Source organism: Nannospalax galili, unplaced genomic scaffold, assembly GCF_000622305.1.
Source record: "Nannospalax galili isolate Female #2095 unplaced genomic scaffold, S.galili_v1.0 scaffold326, whole genome shotgun sequence".
NCBI classification, from domain to species: domain Eukaryota; kingdom Metazoa; phylum Chordata; class Mammalia; order Rodentia; family Spalacidae; genus Nannospalax; species Nannospalax galili.
In genome coordinates this window covers 776,337-784,721 of record NW_008354421.1, presented here as the reverse complement: position 1 = coordinate 784,721, position 8,385 = coordinate 776,337, and the positions used below count along the sequence as shown (strand labels likewise).

The 8,385-nt window shown below is 39.7% G+C and overlaps 1 pseudogene; it reads right to left on the bottom strand.

Moving 5' to 3' along the window:
* Positions 1-370: 370 nt before the first annotated feature.
* LOC103748856 lies at positions 371-764 on the bottom strand (annotated as a pseudogene).
* Between the last annotated feature and the right edge of the window lie 7,621 nt (positions 765-8,385).

Below are 8,385 nucleotides of genomic sequence, written 5' to 3'. Positions count from 1 at the left end.
AAAATTTTGTTTGTTGTCTGTAAGGCAGTCATCTTACTTTCAAGGATTAGGTTTGTGATTTAATTATATAAAGATGAGAAGCCCAAGTTCTGCAACCTAAAAATGCTTACTTATTAAAATTATATTAATACTTTAGTAAACTATACAAAAAAGATAACGAGACAAACATGTACATTTATAGAAGTTCGTGTCAGTCAGTCCAGATCTTGCAGAGGGAATTCCCAGCATGACCTTATTCATCTGTGAGGACACAGAGCAATCCTTGTTTTAGACATACACTTCATCTTGTCCACCATGGTCCGCCTTCACTTCTTGATGGTTTCCTTCTCGGAACGTGCATGTCTAGTTGTCTGCTTCTCAGAGCAGATGTTTACCTTCCTCATCCACCAGCCATTGGAAGAGGACTGGGGCCACGAAGGTGATTGATTTGACCCATTCTTTGGGGAAGGTTTCCTGGTGTCCCTCTTCCATCGTCGTATCTGGAATCAGCTTCCATAGCCTCTTTTTTTCACATCTTGCTGAAGGAGAATCTTGAAAAACAAAATGACAAATTCTGCTATTCCCCAGAAGAAATCTGTTATAAAAGATAACCTATATAAGGACTGATTCCGGCTGTCCAACACTTGTCCAAGATGTAAATCATCATCCCTCTGCTCCCGACTCTGAGCCCCTGAGAGGCCAGGTCCCTCTATTTTCCATAGTGGATATACCATTTGCAGTGTTGAACCCAATAGCTTACAACTGTTCCAGTTTATCTGCATCATTGTGGATAGTTACTAATTTCATCTTTGTTTGCTTGCGTTATAATAATTATCTTACCAGGTGGAACTTCTTCTTTGAATTGATGCAGAGTTTCCTGGTGATTAATAATGGTTAACATCTTCATATACCTGTTAGTCATTTGTATGTCTTCTTTGAAGAAAAATCCATTAAGATCATTGGTCCATTTTGAAGTTGTTATTAGTATTTTTTGCTGAGTTGTATGAATACATTTTCATTTTGGAAATTAACTCTATTAGGAAACAGGGCATTGATGTTGCTGAAATAGTAAAATTTGCATGTGTAAAACTGACTTCAGTTCTTCTGATTCAGAGTATCAAGACAGTTTTTGGTATAGAATTATTTTCTTGTAAACATTTGATAAGATTTTTTTCAGTTTTAAATAAACATTTATTTTATTTTCAAAATACTTTATTTTTATTGTATGTGTATCAGTGTATTGCCTGCATATATTTAAGTGCACCCATGATTTGCAGTGTCAGCAGAGGTCAGAAGAGGGCATTAGATCCCTTGAACTGGAGTCATGGATGGTTGTTAGCTAACCATGTGGATACTGGGAGCCGAACCCAGATCCTCTGCAGGAACAATCAGTGCTCTTAACCCCTGAGCCATCTCTCTAGACCCTTTAAGTAAACATTTATTAGACATATATTTTTATTCTTTTAAGCCAGTACTTAACTGTTACCAAGAATATATTAAATAATTTATGAGCACTCCACTGATTTAAGTAGAGGTTTTAATATCAATATCTTGGATTTTGACCTTAGAAACTTTAATAACATAACTTAATCATGTATTTATAGCTTGTTTATCCATGTTAGCTTTCTCATTCATTTTGGAAAAATATCCACCAACCATCTTAATCTTTTATAAGAATTTTTTTACAAAATCTTTATTTTTACATTCTTCTTAACAACTTTTACCTACATACTCTTTATTCTCTTAAACAAGAGTTGAATCCATATTACATTCATGGCATGTTGTTGCAGTATATTAAGATTAATAGGACTGGAGAGACGGCTCAGTGGTTAAGAGCACTGACTGCTCTTGCAGAGGACTCAGGTTTGATTTACAGGTGCACTTACACATGTGCAGACAATACATTCATACACATAAAGTTAAAAATAACAACTAAAAAATGTATACATTAAAAAAGTCACCTTAGGATTTTTCAAACTTATATGTCCTTTTTGCATCATTTTAATTCCTCCTCCAGACAGGAGTAGGGAGGACTGAGAGAGGCAGTCAGGAGGACTTGGAGCAGTTGTCCACTGGGGAGACTGAAGAGGTTGTTGGGGGGGTACTAGAAGAGGCTGTCAGGGGTACTGGGAGAGACTGTTGGGCTTGCCTACTCTTTTTTTTTTTTTGTCTTTTTGAGACACGGTCTTCCTGGAGCCCCAGCTGGCCTGGAACTCACTATGTAGACCAGGCTGGCCTCAAACTCTCAGAGATCTGCCTGCCTGCCTCTGACTCCCACGTGCTGGGATGAAAGGCATGCACCAAAACATGTAGCTGGTTTACCTCATCTTTATCTTGTGTTTTTTCATATCTCATTTCCCAGCTGCTGATCCCAGCTCTTTTTGCCCTTCATTTTGTAGTCTGTACAGTTCAGAGAATGATCTACCTTGGCCATGTTTTTGCTATTGTGTGAGTATAAGTAGCAGATAGAGAGAAGCAGCAGATACACAGCAGAGCATCCCTCCTCATTGTCTGAAGCCCCTGGGATTTGTGGTTCCTGCCAGTCATTTTGCTCCCATGTGCCTGGGAATTATTCTACTTCCCAGGTTCTTGTTGCATATCCATGAACCCTGGATGTCTGATTCATGAACTGGCTTTGGGTTTGCTCGAGGATGCAGTGTGAGAAGCTGCTGTCCCTGAAAGCTGCAGATATTTTCAGGTTGTTGGGGGAAAGCTCTGACTCTGGATTTTCCTCAATTTAGGATATCATTTTCATAATCTTTGTAGGGAAGTCTTGTGGTGCATAATTTTCTTACCATCTCATGTGCACTTTCCTTCTAAAAATATTCATTTCTTTTCCCACTTTTTAGCTGTGCCATGCCTTTCCTCAGCAAAGAGCACATGCATGTGGAGGTAGTCCCCCCAAAGAATAAGAATAAAATTTTCATCTTTCAGGAAATGGTTCTAGGGGCTGAAGAGATGGCTCAGCACTAAAGAGCACTAGCTTCTCTTACAGAGGACCAGGTTTTGGTTCCTGGCATGGCAGCTAACAACCATCTGTAACTCCAGTCCCAGGGGATATTTGATGCCCTTTTCTGACCTCTGCAGATATTGCACAACATGGGTACCCTGGAATACATGTGAGTACCCTTGCATACATGCAAGCAATGCATTCCTACACATAAAAAATAGTTCTGATGCAAAATCTGTAACTGCTATAGCATAATGGGAAAGTGGAGTAGATGCTGCTGAAAGTCACACCTCAATGCACAGTGGTTGCTGCCAGCAGACCAGTGTCATATGACCCTTCCTATCTGCTACAGTCACCAGATACTTGACTCAAAGTAGGCAAGTCACATTTTATGCTGGAATTCTTATTGGGGGCTGATAATCTAAACACTTTACCTACAAGGGGAAATTGTTGGCACCTGGTTGCATTGATGGGCGCACCCTGGAGGCAAGGCCCAAAACCCTCATGGCAAAGCCCTCAGTGCTGTCTGATGTCCCTCCTCCAAGCCTTAGTTTCTGAGTTTGTTCCTGGGCTCTATGAAACGATCTTGACAATAAGTTCTGTTTTTGCTTAATCCAGTGTCACCATATAGACAACACTGATACAGAATCACAAACCACCTCACATCTGAACACAGAATAGAAAATCTTCACTAAATATTACCTTAACTATCAGCGATTGAATTGTAATTTGAATTTGATATCATTTAAACAGTGCTTGATTTACTTTTTATATTAAAGTTACAGGAAAAACTAAGGTCATGAACAAAGATAAGGCGAAAAGTCAGCAACATTAGGAAAAAATGTAGATTACCATGAAATTAAATCAGACAATTTAAAATAACTGCATCAGCAACAGATATAGACAGAAAACACATTTTTGGAGTTTCATACTGTTGTGAGACTTTTCCTGAGGAGACATGAAAGAATGTCTGTTCACCACAGTTGAGGAACTGAAGGCATACCAAAGAAACCGTCACACCCAAACCTAGCTTAGTGAATCAGTGAGTTTACTGGGCTTGCTTGCCAGGGCGCAGGTGACGGTCTACTTACAGGCTCATGGGTGACTCAAGGGCAGACTATCCCAGTATGGGCACAAATGTAGAAATGCTGTATCCCTGGGGATCCCATCACAATTTGCAAACAGCTAAGCTCAAGGATCTCCTCTCCTAGGATTTGACAGTGCTTATGTAACCTTGGAGAAGGGGCTGTGAATCTTGGAACTTTCTGAGCTTCCTGATCCTGAGGAGGTATATGAGTGTCTCTCCTCCCTCAAGGAGATATGTTTCTATTTAGAGGAATGGCTTTACAACATACAGTGTGAAGGGTCTGGTAAAGCCGATGCAGAAACATATCAGCATTTTGTTGTTGGCTAACATCCAGCATTGTCGGAGTAGAAAACTGAGCAGGTACCACCTCTGATGGTTTCTAGTCATGGTAACCACCTCCTCATCAGCTTGGATCTTCTTAAGACAATATAACTTGCCAGTATTTAAGAAGATGGGTTGGAAGTGAATGTGGCAGAGATATACTCCCACACAGAATGCATGCTGGGGAACAGCAGTTAATAGACAAGGCAGACGTGAGTGATGAAACCAGTACTCTGGAAGGACTGCAGTTTTTCTTCAACCTTCTCTTAAGCAACTGCAGGTAGCCTTGAAATCTGTAGAAGGGTTAGGGCAGAGAGAGACCCAGCAGTTATCCCAGTGCATTTTAGCATTCTCCAACTGGGAGAGCCAACCAGAGGATAAATTACAAGAACGAATTCCTGCACTTCTCTTGGTGTGAAAGAAGCTCAAATGCAGACTTCATTCTCACCCTGTCTGAAGGCTGAGACTCAGTGTGACCACATAATTTATTTTCTAAACCAGATTTCTTTGCAAGTACAAAGGAGTACTCTTATCAGCTCAGAAGAGATGTAACCTGGCAGACTGGGACAAATGATTACCCTACCAAGATCTCCTGATGGATCTTTGCCAATAAAAATTAAAATCAGAAATAAGCCTGGACCGGTTGAAAAGGATCAGTAAATCAATGACAAAGGAGGCCTTGCAGGCTACAATCTGATCTAGGAAAATGCATATCTTAGGAAACTTCAAAAAGGTGCAAGGAAACATAACTTCTGTGAAATGACTAACAAAACAAGCTCAGGAGCAGAGATGAAGGCAGGCGTGAAAAGGGCTGGATGTTTCAAGCCTCTTTGACAAGGGAAGTTGCTTCCTGCTTGGCATCAGAGCTGAAAATGGATATTTCTTTGTTCAGGACTATTTTACTTTCTATAAACACAGCTACACATTCTCTGGCAGCAGCTTTAGGCTGTGAACTCTTTTATAGCTGACTCTGCGGTTCACACATGCACATGGAATAACTGAGACAGAATAGTGGTGTATCCCAGAGACTAGTGGTATGTACATCAGCTCTCCTAAGCCCAGCTGGGTACACAGCTTTCCTGACTTCTGTCTGCTCTGTGAAGTGGGAGACCTCAACCACTATGGTAGGTCTCTGATGGAAATGATCCTTAAGCAAAACGGGATGTTCTTAAGGTGATTAAAGTGAAGCTCATATCTCAAAAATGACTGAATAAAGGACGGAGTTTGGAAAAGTTCCAGCTTTTTTTTCTGTAAATAATTAATCCTTATTCAAGAAGATGTACTCTAAAATTTCACACTTGATAATTAAGGTGGCTTATAATTGATGAAAATAATAATAGAAGTACAATATTAACAGCAATAAAAATGCCAAAAATTGAGTGCTTATTATGCAACCAATGCTGTAGTAAGCCCTCTCCTGTGCTAGTCCTTCATGCTCACAACTATGGTGTGATCTCACCTAGTCACAGTAAACATGATGAAATCACGGCTGGCTTTCAATAGAGAAGGTTTATTTTATAAGATTTTATTTTTTCTTGAACATACAGTTTTTCTAGGAGCCTGTCTAATATTAACATATTTTTAAACAACTTTCAAGTAGTACATTCAGTATCTCTAATTCCAAGGGAGAACTTTTCTTGTCTCCAGTTTATGAATAAATTCTGTTTTCAAATTTAGCTTGGAAATTAATTTTTCACTATTTACACCAAACACATAAACAACTGAATAGCATACCATTTATAGTCATTTTATGTATTAGCAAAAGTCAGGCCTTAAACTCCAGTCCACGGAACATGTATACACTCTCATTCTGACATATAAACGAATTAAAGGTATCACCCTCTGGATAGAATATACATTCCAAGAAATGTGTTTACATCCAGAAGTGCATGGTGTAACAGGTCACTCTGCAGTGTGGCCTCCTCCTGTCTTTGGTAGTGGGAGGCTGGGAAATATGAAGTTCTCACGAGCAGGAGTGTGGCTGGCCACACAGACCAGAAGCAGATGGAGCCCAAGTCTCCCACCCACTTGTGCGAGACTTTTACTACTGACTCAGTGCATTCATGATGGGGATTTCCTGAGCTAAAAAGTTCATGAGGCAAAGCAAACAGCACTTTTTCTTCAGATACATTAAACAAAAGTGTGTAACTTGATAGAGTAACTGCAAGTCAAGGTCATTTGCTTTTAAAGGCATGGCTTTTTAAAATGAATTTGAACATCTGGAAACTTTTCTGAAAATAAATCACTCCTCAACTGAAATATTAAATGGCATTTTTTTGGAAAGTGCTCTGTCTTAGCATTACTTGAAAATCAACTTCTGGCAAACCATGGACTAATGCTCTCCTATGAGATCAGCACATAATTTGTTGTATTCTTAGGATTATTTTCTTTGAACTACTTCAAGAGTTTCACATAGCAGGAAATGAGTTTAGGGTGAGGTGGAGATGACAGACACTGCAGTTTCTCACAGCAGATTCATTCATCAGTATTCAAAGGAATAACTACATGGAGCCATGAAACTTCTCAGGAAATTATCTTTACATGCTTATCTATGAATCTATCTGCAGAAAACCACAGTCAAAGTAAAAATATCTGAGAAATATATCTGATGGATTTCGAGAAACTCAATAAGAAACAGGAACAGACTAGAGTAGAATTGAATATACAAACTCACAATCAACTGAAAGAAAATAGAATAACTGTGTCAAGGCCTCTTTGGATGGAAATCACTTATTTGTGTCAGGAAAAGAAAGAGAACTTCCTGTTTAGAGGGTGTTTATTGTTTCTTGGTCTCTCAGTACAGAAAGTATGATTTCTAATCATTCCTTAAGAAGCACCATTAGGATAAAAGACAAACTCTCAATGTGAAATACAAAAACAGGTGGTATAGGAAAATCTTTTGCATGTATGGGTAAAGAGAAGGAATCAAGAGTCAGGTAAGTCTGTGACAGTAACAATACATAATACACAGGACAGTGAAGAGGCGCCCACAGAAAGGAGGGACCTGCAAGGCACAGAGACAAACTATTCACTTGCTTTTGTTTAAGGAATTTTATTAATAGTCCTTTAGAAGATCTTATGACTACTCCTCAGACTAACATGCATTTGGGAACTTCCTCTACAAGAGGACTCTGATCAACAAAATCCATGGGCTTCTTCCTGAGGACAGGGAAGCACTTCTTCAGTGATTCGTTGTGGCCTTCTCGTAGCAAACTTGAGGACCTAAGTTTGTATACCAGGTAGCCACATAATGAGCTGGACATGGTGGTACATGTCTGAAACCCCAGCACTGTGGAGTGGAAGCAGGCGGTGCCAGTCACTCTAGTAGAAATGGCAAGCTCCAGGCTCAGTGTGAGACCCTGTCTCTAAAATATAGAGAAAGGACTGAGGAAGATGAAACACCAGTGTTGGGACTAGAGAGATGGCTCAGCATTTAAGAGCACTGGCTGTTCTTGCAGAGAACCCAGGTTCAATGTCCAGCAGCACCCACATGGTGGTTAACAATTGTCTGTAACTCCAGTTCCAGGGGAATCCGGCACCCTCTTCTGACCTCTGCAGGCATTGCACAACACAGGTGCACTTACACACATGCAGGCAATACGTTCATATACATAAAATAAAAATAATAAAATATTTTTTTAATCCCAATGTCGATCTCTGGCTTCTGTATGTACACACACACACACACACACACACACACACACACACACCCCAAAATATTTAAAAGTTATAAATCAATAACAAACTACTTTTAAGTGGTTTATTTCCTTCACAAATGAACTTCCTAATAGTATAGAAGGTCCTGAGTTTTCCTGATGTGTGTCATTGGATGGACATGGGAGTATCACTGGCCGACATCACTGGATAGAAATGTTGGGGTAGCCCTGGCCGATGTCATTGGATGGAAACGTTGGTATAGCCCTGGCTGATGTAGGACTCATCTCTCTTCTCTCATCTCATTTCACATTTTTGGTTTACTTTATTTCTGTTGTTTTTTCCCAATTGAAAAAATCCTTTGAATAAATCAAAATTTATCTGCCACCCTTGA